Consider the following 16,247-nt stretch of genomic DNA (forward strand, 5'->3'; position numbering starts at 1 on the left):
GCGCCTGCATACCCAGACAGCAAGAATAGTGTCACAACTGCCTTGAAGGAGTTACAGCTTTAGTACATCAATGGAAGAAGAAAATGGAACAGTAGCATCCTCAAGAAGAAAATTCTTCCTCCTCCCAGGCTCAAGACGCTGAAGATAGGCCTGATGGCCAGGCACACTGGCAATATATGAATAAACGGGTGTACCCAGGCTGGCTCTCCGGGGTGTAAATTGGTATCGCTCCTCCATTGGTTACACCGGCTAAGAATCTGCCTGAACATCTATGTGCACTAGAGGAATTTATATTTTTTACACTGCTGCAATCCAACTATTTGTTATTGTACCTACTGAAGCAGCAGGAAACACCAACAGATCCCTAGCAACCTCGCCAGAAACAGCAGCTCACAGAATAAAGAAAACAAGCAGTTTTGTTCTAAGAACTTAAGCTCAAAGGGTTTTAAGCTGCAATTATTACTGGTTTATCCTGAATTCCAATCCTTACATTTAAAGTACGTGATGTATAAATAGAGAGTAAGGGGACAGTAGACAAGTGAAGCCACTGCTAATTTAGGGCCTGATCCAAAGCCCGTTAATGTCAGTGTGATTTAGGGATGACGACACCAGATTGAGAAGCAGGAGATTTGGACTCTGTTCCTGGCTCTGTCACAATTTACTGTGTGACCTTGGCAAGTCACTTCCCCCCTCTGTGCCTTGTTTTCTGTCTCCACTTTTTGTCAGTCTTTGCTGTTTTCACTGTAAATTCTTTGGATTAGGGCCTGTCTCTCATCATGTTTGCAAAGCACCTATCATAACAACAACAGGAGCCTTTCTGTCCAATAGGTTTGGGTTAATCAATCAGACCCCAAACAGAGAAATTTCATTTGTGCCTTCAGGACGCTACTGCAGACTCTCTCACAGGCTGGCTCCAAATACACAGAATTACTCAGAACAGCAACCAACAGGAATCTGAATAGCCTTAGGCTTAAGGTTTTCCAAACATAAACACCAAAAGCAAAGGACATCTGAATGGCACCTGCTAGTAATAAACTCCCCTACTAGTCAAGGTGGCTGTGCAAAGCGTCTTAGAACTCTGACTCGCTGGACTTTAATTCTGTGGGCGCTATTTCATTTGCCAGTCATTCAATATCGTCCTAATTCAAGGCTATTACCACTGGCAAATCAAAATGCCTTTTCTATGAAAGAGAATGATTAGGATGGTCTTGTTTGCAGTACAGTTTTTCTGATGGAAAAGAACAATCCGAAAAATAGCTTTGAAACCTTGACAAAACAACGATAGGAGAGTTAGAGTCACACACAGGACCTGATCCTAAACCCATTGAAGTCAATGAGAGTCTTTTCACCGATTTCACTGGGCTTTGGCTCAGGCCCATAGGACATGTTTTGTTTCCCCAGCACAGTTCAAGCAACACACCTCAATGCTGACCAGCAGCACCCCTGGGCCACCCACGAGCACCAGCTAAATTAGGAACACGGCATTTCACTGGGGACGTGTTGTTACAGAACATCTCGCCTCTGCCGTTGGGTTCTTATGGCAGGTTCTCCAGAAACAATTTGTCTGCTGTGACATTTTCCTGCCCCAGGAGTATTCTGTATAATACAGTAATTCTGTATAATAATTCTGAAACCAAGGGGGGGGGGGGCAGAATGTTCCCTTCAAAACAGTAATAGCCAAGTCACTGTAATCAATCAACTAAAACTAAAAAACACAAAAGCTCCAGGGAAGATGAATCTTTGGCACCATCTGTAATATCCAAAATTAAGTACTTCTCTGGGGCTCTGTGACAAAGGCACTGGGGAATGAAGTGTCAGAGCACACTGTGCTAAGTATGTGAGAGCCTGATCCTGCACACGGCTGAGCCCTCTCCCTTCTCATTAGCTTCTGCCAGGGAGCTCCGTGTCTTGCAGGGACTGGGGCCTAGTGTTTGACTGTGGAATTGGTTTCTGTCGTGTGCTATCAGGGCCAGAGCCTGTCGCCTGGGTGAGGTCAATGGGAGTTTTGCCATTGCGTTCAGATGGAGCACGTCCTCTAGGTGTGCCCAGAGAAGCAAAATAATTAGATAGCCTTAGGATACCAATATGCTGCCGGGACCAAATCTCCAGACAAAGCGCTGCCAAAAAACCAACCACCGCTGGTAGAATAATATCACTCCCCGAAAAATCCATCTCCGGAGATGCGTTTGAAAAGATCCTGTTCCAGAAAATAGGAGTGAAATAAAGGGGTCGGTCTTTTGGGATTGTCTTCCTTGTCTTTGGTCTGTACTGCGCCTCACACAAGGAGGCCCTGGATCTTTGATTGGTGTGAACAGTAATTGTACAAAACATCAGGGGCCAAATTCCCCGAGGAGGATTTATACCAGGGTTGAATTTAGGGATGGCAGGGGAACACAGACCTTATACCCCTATGTAGGCATGCAGGGGTAAGATGGCCCGTTAGATCCAGGTGTGATGGAGCATGACAATCTATGCATACACCTATTCCCCTCTAGGGCAGGTATAGAGGCAAACAGACAAAGCTGCAGCTAGACTACTCCCATTCAATGGCCAGCACAGCTCAGCTGACTGGGGGTGAGTGTCATTAGCTGCTGATATAGGCCAGCAGCCAATCGCTACACCAACTCCACCTATAGGAAGAAGTGGCAGAATTGTGACTCAGGCATCACAGTGCCTCTGAGGGCTACTTCTGGGGTGGTGCAGCTCCCAGGCCCCTCCTTGCTGAGGCTGTGCTGAAAGCCACAATCTATCCCACTGTGAAGTAAGAGGTAATGAAACTCCGTGGACAGCAACGGAGAATGAAAGTCCCCACTCGTTTCACTACACTGCAGATTGCAGTTTCAGTTGTCATTCAATGTCAGTTCTAAGGAGAAGTTTTGTCGGGTGAAAAAAAGATGCCCCCACTCTCAGAGGGTTCCCTTATTAAGATACAAAATATAGCAGAGACAGGGAGAGAGACTGGTCAGTTCATTATTACAACAATGTACAGGCTTACATTTTAATGAGAACACACTGTTCCGTTTAGATTTTGTTTACCAAGAAATGCCAACTATGTGCCGGAGTTATATGTTGCCAAAACACACTTGATTTGTCTATTTGTCTGTACTCATGGGTTATCCAGTCAGGTTTGATCAGGGGTCTTCAAAGCAGAATGCTCATAGCAGACACTGAATTGGAAATATGCAAATGAAACTTACATAAAGGGTTTAATAAGGCTTCCACTGAAGTATAGGCTCTTGGAGTCTATGAAGCTCATTGAAGTCTATGAAGCTCTGGCTATTTAGACCAGCTAAGAATCCATTGAGCCTCAACTGCATTTGAAAAGTTCTATGTAAGAGGAAAGAGCAGGCCATGTCACTTGCCTGTTGTTGGGATTTACAGATGAAGTTCCATCTGCATTTAGGGTTAAGCTAAAATGCTCACTATGGCGCCAAGCAAGAATTAACCTAACTGTAATAGTACCATGAGGCTCATTACTTCATTGTGGATTCATGCAGAGATGGTGGGAGAGGCAGGAATACAGTCTGTATCCCTCAATCTGTAGCAATTTTACAGAATTCTGCCACTGTATTGTTACGTCGTCTAAGCTGCTCCCATTCTTCTCTTTGTTGTTTTATTGGTTTCACAGCAACAACCTCCCTTTAACTGGACCCAAGTGGTGCTGCAGGCAGAGGAGCCAGAGCAGGAGTATTGGGACATCAGAGGTAACTCAACCAGTCATCCCTCGCTCCCTCAAGTAACTTCTCTGCTTGCAGCACCAAATGGGCCCTGCTTAGAGGAACTAAGACAGTTGTGACTGGGCAGAGGTAAATGATCCCACCTGAGCCAGGCAAGGAGGGAGTCACAGGACAGATCTCCAGCCTCCTCCCACTCAGCCAATACAGCTCCTGATCCGAAGCAGCCCCAGATATTCCGGTTCTGAACCGCCCCCAGAGCCCCAGTTCTGGCAAAGCACCTTAGTCCCGACCCGCATTCATTTGCCAATTCATTTCAACCAGTGGGATGGAAGTATGAAAATAATAGGAGGGAGGGGATGACGACTGGCTGAGTTATCGCTGATGTCACAATGACCCTCGGCCTGCCGCACCAAGTGGGCACCGAGTGCAGCGGTCAGGGTTCCCAGTTGCCATCGGGATCGGTAGGATCCTGCCCAGCGATGCCTCCAACTTTCCTTGAAATTGATCGGATGTGATATTTCAAAGTCAGTGCATAAGAGACAGAGAAATGCCATCGAGAGTTAGGCCTCACTTCACTTAGCTAGTCGGTGACATGTGCAGTGTTGCTTTTGTATTGTGGATACCTGTTCGGTAGGAACTAGGCTGCCAACCCATTTCACGTAGGCCGCTAGGTAAGTGCTTTTCCATCACAACCGCCACTGGTTCATTTCAAACCAGTTAAAGGTTCCTTAGTCCATAATTCGCCCTCTCAGCCATCCACGTGGTTAAGGCACAGGACTAAGACTCAGGATATCTGGGATCAGTCCCTAGCCTCCCTGTGTGACCATGGGCAAGTCACCCCTGCACAGAGAGCCCGCAAAGCATTTAAGCCCTTAAGTGACGCCTGTGTCTTGTGCTGCCTAGGCAAGCAAGTACTTTGGGCTGCGTCTTTGGGCTCTGTTGAATCAGATCTTGCTCACACCTCCCTCCGTCTACTCTTCTTAGATTCGATGCCCAGCTGCTGTCAGCGGTAGGGACTGCCACCCACACAGCATTCCTCTCTGCATCTCAGATGGATGACAGAGAGAGAGAGGTGCTGGGAAACAGCTGTAAATGAACCTGTGGGTACGAAGGAGAAATCAGAGCAGGATGGAAGCACTGACGCAATGTGACACAATGAGAAAGGGAACTGAGAGGGCTCCATGGCATAGCAGCATACCACAAAACGTGGTGTTTCCTTAATATGTGTGGCTCAGAATTCTCTGTTATCTAGTGGGGAAGTTGTGTTGTCCAGTGGGCAAGGCAGGGGAGTGGAAGCCAAGAGATCATCTTCGATTCCCAGCTGGTCTCCAGCGTCATTTGGGAAAGTCATAATCACTTCATTCTCTTGGGGGTTCGGTTCCCAGCAGTCAAATGAGGGTATTGGGGCTTAACCTCCTTCGTAAAGCACTTTCAGATCTGCAGGTGGGAAGTGTGATTAACAAGCAACCACATTCCCCTCCCATTTATACTGACCACTGAATGCGTTTATTACGGGGTGGGGGGCGTGTCTGTGTGTCCTACCAATGGCCAATCTACTCTGAAGTCAACTTATCTTAATAGTTTGCGTTCCCTGCCTTGAGCAATTTGAGTGCAAAACTAAATGACTGAGATGTATATCGCAGATGGCTTCCCCCCCCGTCCAATCTCTCTCTATTTTCTGCACATGATTGTGGGCCATGAGGACGCTAACTCACTTGCTGTCCACAGTCAGTGCTTACATCTGATTTATAATGAAAGCCTTAATGCAAAGGTTCTGCTTGAGCTAAGGGTCAGAGCTGATGGGTGAGAAAAAGAAGAATCCGAGACCCCAAGCTGCCCGGCAGCCGGTACCTGGTAACTGTTAATCACACGTGTGGTTTCCTGCAAAAAATGAGGCGGCAGTTTCCACAAAGGACAGATAATGAACCACTTCTAGTCTCACATCCCACCCTGTCACTCACCCTCCCACTTTCTCACACATTCATTTACACATACGGGCAAAGCAAACCGACCCTTGTAAACATGCATTACTCGCCTCTGGCAGCTCAGATGCCTACAGTCAGCTGGCGAGCATGGGTAGGCATAGCCAAGCTAGCTTGGATCGAGCTAGATTGCTAAAAATAACAGTGTGGGGAGGGCTAGCCCATGGCGAGTACATACCTTGAGTCTGGAGGGGGTGGGGGAAATATTACTCAGGCAAGTAGCCCACGCCGCTGCAACTACACTGTTATTTTAACCTATCCATGCTGCAATCATCCCTCCTGACTGCAGTGAAGACATATCCTCAAAGGCCAGAACTACAAGGTGCCAACTGCCTCCTGTGAGGTGCTGAGCACCCTCAATTCCCACTTTCCATGAAGTAATGGGAATTGAGGGTGCTCAGTCTCTTGCAGGATTGAACCCGCATTTCCTATCGGTAATTCTGTGCAACTAAAGAGAAAGTTGGTTGGTCATTTCAAAATGAGAGGGTTTTTAAAAAGACTATTGAACCAGTCCCAAGACACTGTAAGAGAGAGGGTATGTAGGGCCAGGGAAATATATTCTTCCAAATTATTGATATATATGCACAGCATGAGCTGCATACATAATACAATAAATGTAGAGGGGCACTGTCTAGTGGCCTGATCAGAGGAATGGCAGCCTGGAAGTCCCGAGTTCTATTCTAACTCTTACTGAGGCCAATGGAAACTTCACCACTCTGGCCCAGTTTTCCCCCTTCTGTAAATGGGGGTAATAATATTGCTTGCCTCACAAGGGGGCAGAGCTAGCTAGTATTGGTCCAGATCCTGCACTGAGAGCCAGTGTACACCCTTTGAAGTTCCACAAGGCTCCAAGCCAGCACAGAACTTAGCCACACATTGGTAAAGCAATTTGAAAATGAAAAGAACTATGGTCCTGGTTCTCCCCTCACTTACACTGGAGTGACTCCATTTAAGCATATGAAATGCTATCAGCATAGAAACTGGTGTAACAAAAATCCAATTGGCAGTGTTTGCCTGAAATAACTGCCCAGTTTGCAGGAGTTTATTCCCTGAAAAAGTTCAGGGAGTTCTACTGAGGACATAATTTTTCCCCAGTTGGATTTAAGGGAGATGGAGAGAGGATATAGGATGTGGGCTGAGCAGTCTTGCAGGGAGGAACCCTCAGAGCAGCTAAATCTGGCAAGGCACCAGCAGAACTTTGTTATCTTATTGCTGTTTTCTTTATTAATAAACCAAGGTCAGGAAGAAGCACACATTTGCATTTTATAGTGTGTGAACTGGGCAGGTTAGGAAGGGACCCTGCTTTTAGTGTGCTAAATATTATGTTGCTACCAAGTTTAGCCAGATCAAAGGGCAGCATTTCATTCCGAAGACTGCAGCTTGCACAAATTTGCACTAATGAACCTATTAAAGAGGATCTATCAAGAACTGGGGTAAAATGACTGTCATTTGTTTTCTAAAGGAGCAAAATAATCCTCTGACAGCTGCAGCCAGTCCAGGCTGGAATTAGTCAGACCTTGTGCTGTGTTAAGCCAGATCACTTAGCGTTATTTTAACAGAGTTTGTGCATGAATAACACAGCTTCATGTTGAGTTAGCAGTGTAATCAGCTAATTAATGTGCAGCAGATCAGTGGCTGTGTCATGCAAAAAACGCCCCCTGCTGGCTGAGATTGCAGCAGCTGTGTGTCCTGGCTTCCCCTTGTTTCAAGTGACAGAGAAATGGTGGAAGTAGGCTACAGAGAAAAAGAACAGACACGGGAACATGAGTCCGCACCCCAGGCAGGAAGAGACAGGTTAGAACCCTGGGAAACACCTGCAGGATGTTGAGTGTCTTTAACTCATACTGAATCCACTGGGTGCATAGCACCATCCATAATGAGGCACGTATGGGTGCCAATTAGAGACTTATTTTGCAAACCTAATGCTGTAAGTAAAAGGCTTTGGAGAACAGCTGGATGGGACACTATTTTCCCATCCTGCAAAGAATCTGAGGTATCCACATTTTCCCATCCTCAAATCAGGACAGCAGTTGAACTTGGTGCTTTCTGAACCAGAAATCTGAAAAAAAGAGTTTGCTTCGGGTCCAACAAAATGTTTTACTGCAGTAATTTCAAAATGTTTACTTTCAATTTTGACTCTTTTCGTTCCTTTAGTCTAAATCTAATAACATTTCATTTCATCTAAAAAAAATCAAAATATTTTCTGAAGTGTTAAAATGGAGCATTTGGACAATTTCAACATTTTTAAATAATGTTTTGAGCCAGGAGATTTGTCAAAACCATTTCAGGAACACTTTTGATTCTGACACCTCACTATTTTTATTTTTTTGCAAAAGGAGGGTTCGTCAAAAAATTCCTGACCAACTCAGAGATGCATCCACCGATACTAGGTCTGAATTTGATTCACTGTACTGAACAAAACTACATTGGCCACTGTGTACTCTTCACCCATTGTTGAGCCTCTTACGGATGCCTTCGGAAGTAATCTGTGCTACTTGTGGCCAAAATTTTCATAAGTATTCTCTAATTTCAGGGATCCGACTTAGAATATCTCAAAACCATCTCAGGGAACTCAAAATTACAGTCTTCTGTAGCATTTTGCCAACAAGTCTTTTCCATCTCAAATGTCTACAATTGCCAAAATGCTAACAAGCATCATCCTACTTGAATTCATCAGGAAGAAAACTTAGATTTTTTTTCTAAAGTGATTATGCACAAACCATGCATTTATTTCTGATTCGCAAAGAACATTTGGCATATATCTTACCCACATATTTGTATATAGAAAGATCTGTGCTAGATCATCTAAATACAAGCAAGGGGGAGATGGGGATACTTGTTGTATCTGGGAGTATCTTTACTGAGGAACAGTCCACACAGCTGGTGCTGAAATTATGCCCGGGAAGGACAGTATAATTTTTTCTTTGCTGCCTTGGCTGCAGAAGACAGACTGCATCGTTAATGTTGTAATACCTCATGCACTGCAGCAACACTATTCATCTTTTTATTACAATTGTATATAAAAAGGTAGTGTCCATGCAGGAACACAATTAGATTATATCATGGCAGCGAAAACACATTCCACATCCCAGCCTATCAATAAGGCAAAGCAAGGCACCATAGGAATGAACTGTAGAACAAAGGAGGCTGCCTACTACTTTTCACCATGCTCCTGCTACAGTGGAATGAGGCTGGAAATCTACCAACATGCCTTGAGCAGTGGGTTCCTGTGGAGTAAAAAAAAAAAAAAGGATTCTAAAGCCTTTTTTTTGCAGGTTGCTATTTGTGATGCATTGTTCATTAACAGGCCACGTTATGGAATATTAATGCACTTTCTCAGATCTAGTGAAACCTATCTCAGGCAAGGTGATCACAAACAACTCAGTCACCCAAGAGGTGATTATTAGCTAGACATCAAACACAACAGGGTACATTTCTGGGAGGCCTTAATATGGTTTACATAAATCAGAGAACGATCTAGTTGTACTGATTTTCATTACGGGCCTACCTGTAATGCATTTCTGTGATCCCGTTCACATGGTTTGTTACTTGGAATACCATGTAGGAGATAGAGAAGGAATATATGGCAATTTACAGTACATGCCAGCCTACCCAACTCAATTGGGAACACTCCCTAGATCTCGGATGTTTATCTGTGAGGCTCAGAATACAATAAAATAAGCCCGGGGCTGCCAATGTGTGCATATAAAACTGAAGATCCAATTCCCCTGTCTATCTAAACATGAGATTGACCAAAGGAAGAAAAATGCAATGAGACTTGCAGGTATTTATTTGCATTAGCACCCACTCCATGCCAGGCCCTTTCTAAATATTTCAGAATAGTCCTTGCTCTGAGAGTTCGGAATCTAAGAACACAGGAGAAACAAAACACAATGCAAATGCTTCTAGAGTTTTCCCCGGGACACCTCCATTTTAATCAAGCTAATCCCTAGATCCGCTAGTCTGTGCTCTTTTAAACAAGCTGCACAAACTTGTACCCAAACTAGCTAGATTAAAGCTAGCTCGGTACATCTACACACGCTGCAATGACGCCCCGTGATGGCAGTGTACACATACCATTCTGTACAAAAGGTCAAGTGACTTACCAGCGGTCACACAGGGAAGTCAAAACCTTCAGCTCAGATTGGCCTTTATGATTATCCGAGCTCCCAACTGCTTTGCTCTAAGCATCCATCCAAACAGCCCCTTTTCAGCTTCACTAACAAGTCTACATACCAACAAATTCAAATGGAAGAGCGAACATAAGCTTGTTTTTACTGAGGTCACCCAGTAAGAGGCATTTCAACAATACAGACAAGGTTACATTGGATTTAGCCCAGAATCATTAGAAGTGGCTAGAGGAACACACTGCTGATTACAGAAATTGATTTGTCCTGAAGCATTAGAAGCCCCTACTGGTTACTCTGTTGTTTGAAAAACCAAACCCGATCAGGAGATTGAACAACTATTTACATTTAAGACGTGTGATTTTTCTAAAACATGAATTGCTGCTGGAAACATTCCAATTACTGTATCCAAATACACTAGTGATATAAAAAAAAGGGGGCAGGGACACACAAACTAGGGTGCTGCCTCAAAGGTGCTGGTGGATTTTTAAGATTGTTGATCACAGTAGATTGATGGTGAAGTTATACTAGAAATACAGCCAAGACACTAAGGATGTTTGATTTATTTGTGCAAAGTAAAGTAGCATATCAATGGGAATAGATTGACACGATTTTGGAAACGTAAGTCACATGTATGAATTGAGGTTGATATCATGGCATTATTATGCAGTTGTTGACATCAAACTGTTTTTTCACAAATGCGCCTCTGCCACTGGGTAGCCACCATTGCCGATAGGATCTACAACGGGTAGACGCCAGACCTAAGACAATGAGGAGTGCCCAATTATAAAGGATTGTTCCTTGATCAGCCAATAGATATCCTAAGAAGGGTTGCCTAAGCTGGGAGAAGATACTTCCTCCTCTTGTCGAAAGGCAGGTGCAAACGGAGGGAGTGGAAATTCTCCAAGGAGGCCAACAAGACAGAAGTGACTAAACAGGTGTTTAAAAAGGACTCACAGGGGAAAAGACTCACACACAAGAAGTTAGGGCAGGAGAAGGGAAGGGGACCGACCAGCCATAGTCAAAGGAGGCAAGCTAAGGGAGAAGGCTCCATGTTTCAGAACCCACCCAACCACTACAACAGAAGGACATTGGAGAGCCTCAGATGACCCTGACACCACCTCAAAGAATATTCTTGAGTGGAGAGGAAACTGAGGCAGAGAACCACACATCAGATGTATTATTTTGGTATATCTGTGTATTTGTTATGCTACTGAAGAACAATGCTGTGTGTTCGAGTCCTGTATGTACTACACCTAATCACAGGTCACCTGAGAGTGTTAATATGCAATGCAGAAGGCTCATATCATCAGTGAGATTTTGGGAGAGGATGCGTTTAAGATACAGAGGAACATGTGGGGTCAGCATTGGTTCCAGGGTCCTGGGCAATGGACTGTATAGTGTAAACAGGCAGGATGGCGCACTAGAGATAGACCAACTCTCGGAGTACAGATCCTCTAAGGACCCTAAGACAAACACTGTGCATGGACTCTGTTTGGACTCCAGAGTCTTAAAACACAGAGCCAGCAGTCTGGTGAGTGACAAAGAAGTGGGAGGCACTCAAGTGGACCCGGGAAGACATCATTACAATCTATCTTTGTGGGACCTACAGTAAAACCTTTTGTTAAATGGCTACTTCAGAAGCAGATCAGATCCTTAGCTGGTGTAATTCACCCTAACTCCATTGACTTCAAGGTAACCATGCAAATTTACACAAGGTGAGGATCTGGCCATATGTCATTAGTGAGCGCAAGTTGATTATGTACATAGATGATGCGATAAAATAGCATTGATTCAACTGGAGTTGTTGAAAGTGATTTGACAAGGGACTTTGTTCAACTGGATGTGTGGTCATAGAAATTTTTTTTTAAAAATCAGCTTTTATTGAATGTCTAAGAGTATTTGTACTTCTGCTAATCTCATTCTTAGAGGAAGAGAAGGCAAAACAATTTAAAGCCTGAATTTCTCAGGGGCAGGAGCCAACAGGATTGCAGTGGAGATCAATATGTTTAACTATTTCAGCATTTAAAGTCTATTGATGCTAATCTGTCTTCTCAACACAGTATAGATCTCATTGTTACCTAGGAGCTTTTTAGAGGATGAAGGACTGTCTTCAAGCTGCAGAAGGAGCCAAATCCCAAAGCTTGGCTCTCCTACTATGCAATACAAGTAACTCCTAGTTCCTCTGACACCCTGGGAGCAGAACATAGCCTGTGCAGTTCTCTTGGGTAACACCTGCAGTGGACTCAGGACAGAAAAGGCTTCTCCCACTTGGAATACAGAAATCCCGCACAGCAGGCAGGGCTGCAGGCATATTCTAATACACTGTGTAATAAGTTAGCTTGGTTCATGGCACCATGCAAGCCAGGCACACAACACTAACACTGTACAGGGCTCTCACTCGCTGCCAGCACAAGGGGACTTCAACCAACAACATTTTCACACTTAGCAGCCCAAACCCAGGCACTTAGATCAGTGACCTGATTTTTCAGAGGCACTGAGCACCAGCAGCACCCTTTGACACTGAGGCATGCTCAGCATTTTTAAGGTCAGGCCACTTATTTAGGAGCTTAACTCCAGTTGCCCACCTCTGAGTGTTGGCTCTTGGGGTCTGTGACGGGGCTCCACTCACCATGCTGGTGCCTCCTGCTGATCATCTTGGGGATTAGCACCACACGTCACTACATCCACGCCCGGTGGTGCCTCGCCTGCCATCACTTCTGCTCCTGGACCCACGTCGCTCCAAGGAACGTGGCATTCTCTTCATGACACAACCCTGCGGCCATGTCGTGATCTGTGCTCCCCGCTTCCGGGGGCGAGTGCTGCAGTCCAACTATTCTGCCACTTCCCCAGCAGCGACTTTATTATTATTCAATTATTCAGCCACTTCCCCAGTGGACCCAGCACCCTCTTCATCCTTGCCTCAGGGCCTCAGCCTGCAAATCCCAGCAGCCAGCCAGGAGCTCTTCTCTAGCTCCCCTGGTCCCTGCTAGCAGCACTGCTCTGTCCAGGGCGCTAGCTTCCTTCTGCCTGCTAGGCACCCAGTCCTCCCTCCTTGAGCTCCAGGGAGTAACTGACTCTGCTCTGCCCTACAGCTCTTCTTACATGGGCCTCCTGGGACCTGATTAGCTGTTCCTTGCAGCCCCTCCCCTATTGTCTGCTTTCTGCGCAGCCTCCCTAGGGCCCAATTAACCCCTTCCTGCCAGTATGGAGTAAACACCCCATCATAGGGTCCTTCCCCTATTATAGAAAGTGCTGGGATAAAAGGTGCCCCATTACTAGTCTTCCTACTTCACAGAAAATGCAATGATTTACCCTCAAACAGCTACTTGCTGCACAGTAGTCAAGAGTCTTTTAGACACCAAGCAGTGCCAGGGGCTCTGGCTACTTGTATAAGTGATGGCAGAGCCATGTGGAGATGCTGAATTTGCAGTTTCCCACAATGCCCTTGTTATTTAACAAAAACCTTCTTTGGTTTCATGAGTGTTTAGTCCACATTAGAGATGGGCCCTAACCTAAAGCCCAGATCCAAATACTCCTCAACTTTGAGAAAGTTTGGAACCAAGTCCAACCCTTGCAGATCATGAGTATTTGGAGACTGCTTCAAAAGATTAAAAGGGTTATAGACCACGGGACTGTTTAAGTATCAGGAGCTGGAGTGACTGTCCTGAGTTTATTTAGCATGGCACTTTTTCCCACCACACAGTGACAACAGTAAGAGATTTCAGGGTACGTGGCACGGTCTTGACTTTAATTTGGTTACTGAGAAGATTAAAGAGATACTGGGAGCCAGTCTCTCTTGAACATACCATGTGCTGCCCTTATATCCAAATTAATCTATTTAAAATACAAACATTTTAGTTTACATACAATGCAGGTTTTCACTCAGCATATGCAAGAGTCACCCTAGTGCAGGCACCTTGTGCAATATTGAAACCCAAGTAACACCACTTACTTGGGGGCTTCAGTGGTGCCTAGGATTTTGTTTGAGACCTTTGCACCTGGTGGAAATTTACGTGCTGGGGGGATGAACATGGGCAGATATATACCTGAAGCAGCAGCTTACCTACTCTGCCATCAGGTGCATCCACTACCTTGATTTTCATACCCATCAAGAAAAACACCCATGACTGGCACTTCTGAATTACCACTCCCCTTCTGGGGTTTGGTTTATGAACATAAAGTAAGTTTCACTGAAAGCAAGTCTTCTAGTCCCCTTCCCCAAGCTCACCAGTTCTGTCCAGCCCATCCCAAAGTCCTTGCAGACCTTCACCAGGGCTTCACCACCCTTATCCTTCCCTCCCGGGCTTCACAGTCCTAGATAGCTTTTCCCAGCTGAGGCTTCACCCATGCTTTGCTTTGCTCCCTGCAGGTCTGTCAACTAAGATTTCCACCACCAGCAAACTCCTGCATCCCTCTGTGCTTTCTGAGCAACAGGCTTCCTTTATATACTGTGGCTGGTCACATGATTGTCACCTGATATTTTCCTCCCTTCCCTTTGACTACAATGCCCCAAGATCCCTCAGGGAACTACACATCCCAGCATGCCTGCTCTTAAAGGGGCTGAGCCTTGGAACACGGTTGACTGGTTCTGGGACATCACTATCCTTAAATGGGGTACACCACAATACCACATCTGTGTGTTCAATGGTTCTGCTCTTTCTAGAGTCAAGAATTTTATCTGATCTTAAAAGATGACAGACCAAGAAATTTCACAGCTTTCCAATCTTTAAATGTATTCTTTAACCATTATTAATTGGAACCCATTTTAATGTGCTGTGCTATTCTGCATTTTATGGCCATAGCGCTAACCACATTAGAATCCCATCCCTTCAACAATGATTAAAGAGCAGCTGAAATTTCCTACAGGTAAGTATGCCCCAGTGGTATGTGATGGGATGTTAGATGGGATGGGATCTGAGTTACTATAGAGAATTCTTTCCTGGGTGCTGGCTGGTGAGTCTTGCCCACGTGCTCAGGGTTTAGCTGATTGCCATATTTGGGGTCAGGAAGGAATTTTCCTCCAGGGCAGATTGGCAGAGGCCCTGCAGGTTTTTCACCTTCCTCTGCAGCATGGGGCACGGGTCACTTGCTGGAGGATTCTCTGCAGCTTGAGGTCTTTGAACCACGATTTGAGGACTTCAATAACTCAGACATAGGTTACAGGTTTGTTACAGGAGTGAGTGGGTGAGATTCTGTGGCCTGCGTTGTGCAGGAGGTCAGACTAGATGATCATAATGGTCCCTTCTGACCTTAAAGTCTATTAGGACCATATTTTTCAGAAAGAATCTCTTCATACATTGCAGATTTTCTGTATTTCTTTCCTTCTGCTCTTTATTACTGAGCGTATCTAGTTCTTTGGGTCTCTCGCTCTTCCTTGGGTGTGAACGTAGCTCGGAAGGGATGCACCAAAACTCTGATGGGCCTTGAAAGGAGCAGTGCGTGTGCATACACAAACACACAGTGCATCTCCAGAAGGTCCAGACTGCAGTGTGCACACACACATATGCATATATATTCACACACACACACTGAATCACAGAAGATCCAATATGCAGCACACACACACACCGTACAAGGTGCAACACACACGCTGCATCCCCAGAGGGCAGCTTCCCCCACCACACTCTGAAGGTCCAGAGCACACAACCACTACTCTCAAGCAAGCAAACAAATCACTGCATGGACATACTATAACATGACTCCCCCTGACACTACCATCACCAGGACTACCCATCTTTCAGGATTATTCCATCCTTTGCTGTGATCCCTTAGCTGCTGCTTCTTGGGGTAGCATTAACTATTCAGATGCTGGGACTGGACAACAAGGGATGGATCACTCGATAATTTCCCTGTTTTGTCCATTCCCTCTGGGCCACCTGGCTCTGGCCACTGTCAGAAGACAAGATACTGGCCTAGATGGACCATTGGTCTGATCCAGTGTGGCCGTTCTTATGTTAACTTTGCAGTGCATATCTGTCTGTATTTAATAGGTGACAACAGCTGAAGCAAAAAGGGCTGGTCTTGACTCCTTCCCTTTCCATCTGACCATTCCCCTACAAATCCACTTAATGGTTCTCCCGCACTGTTGCCTTACGATCAGTCTCTTTTTATGGGTGAAGACATGCCGGTGGCTTTCTGGTCACTTTTCTTATTAAGTTGTAACGTATTAAAGCTATCCACGCTCTGCACTGTTTAACTACATGGCCAAGAAGAGATGGGTTGAGTGAGAGGTGTTCTGGATCACAATTAGGTTTACACAGGGTTTCCCAGTTCTGATTCAAGGCCAAATCAGGGCTATTTTGATTTTGTACTGGGTTATCCCTACATCACGGACTTGCAAGATTGCAGACCATGACGTCAGAAATCTCAGTCAATCAGCCTCTCGCACAAGATCTTGAATGTTCTTGTGAGATTTCAGCTACATCCAAACCAGTACCAGAAAATAACAGCCCCTTCTG

At 45.2% G+C, this 16,247-nt stretch overlaps 1 protein-coding gene across 3 annotated transcripts in view; it reads right to left on the minus strand.

Annotated features, from left to right (window-relative positions):
- Positions 1-16,247, minus strand: part of RAP1GAP2 (RAP1 GTPase activating protein 2) — a 299,431-nt gene that overhangs the window by 209,186 nt on the left and 73,998 nt on the right. The window contains exon 1 of one of the 3 annotated variants that reach the window (XM_044993829.1): positions 3,821-3,956. The exons of 1 other annotated variant lie outside the window; for it this stretch is intronic. The gene's annotated coding sequence lies outside the window, so the exon portion shown is untranslated. Of the gene's footprint in view, positions 1-3,820; positions 3,957-16,247 lie in introns of those variants that run through there. One more of the 3 variants, XM_044993830.1, reaches the window with a different exon arrangement.

This window comes from Mauremys mutica, chromosome 19, assembly GCF_020497125.1.
Source record: "Mauremys mutica isolate MM-2020 ecotype Southern chromosome 19, ASM2049712v1, whole genome shotgun sequence".
Taxonomy (NCBI): Eukaryota; Metazoa; Chordata; order Testudines; family Geoemydidae; genus Mauremys; species Mauremys mutica.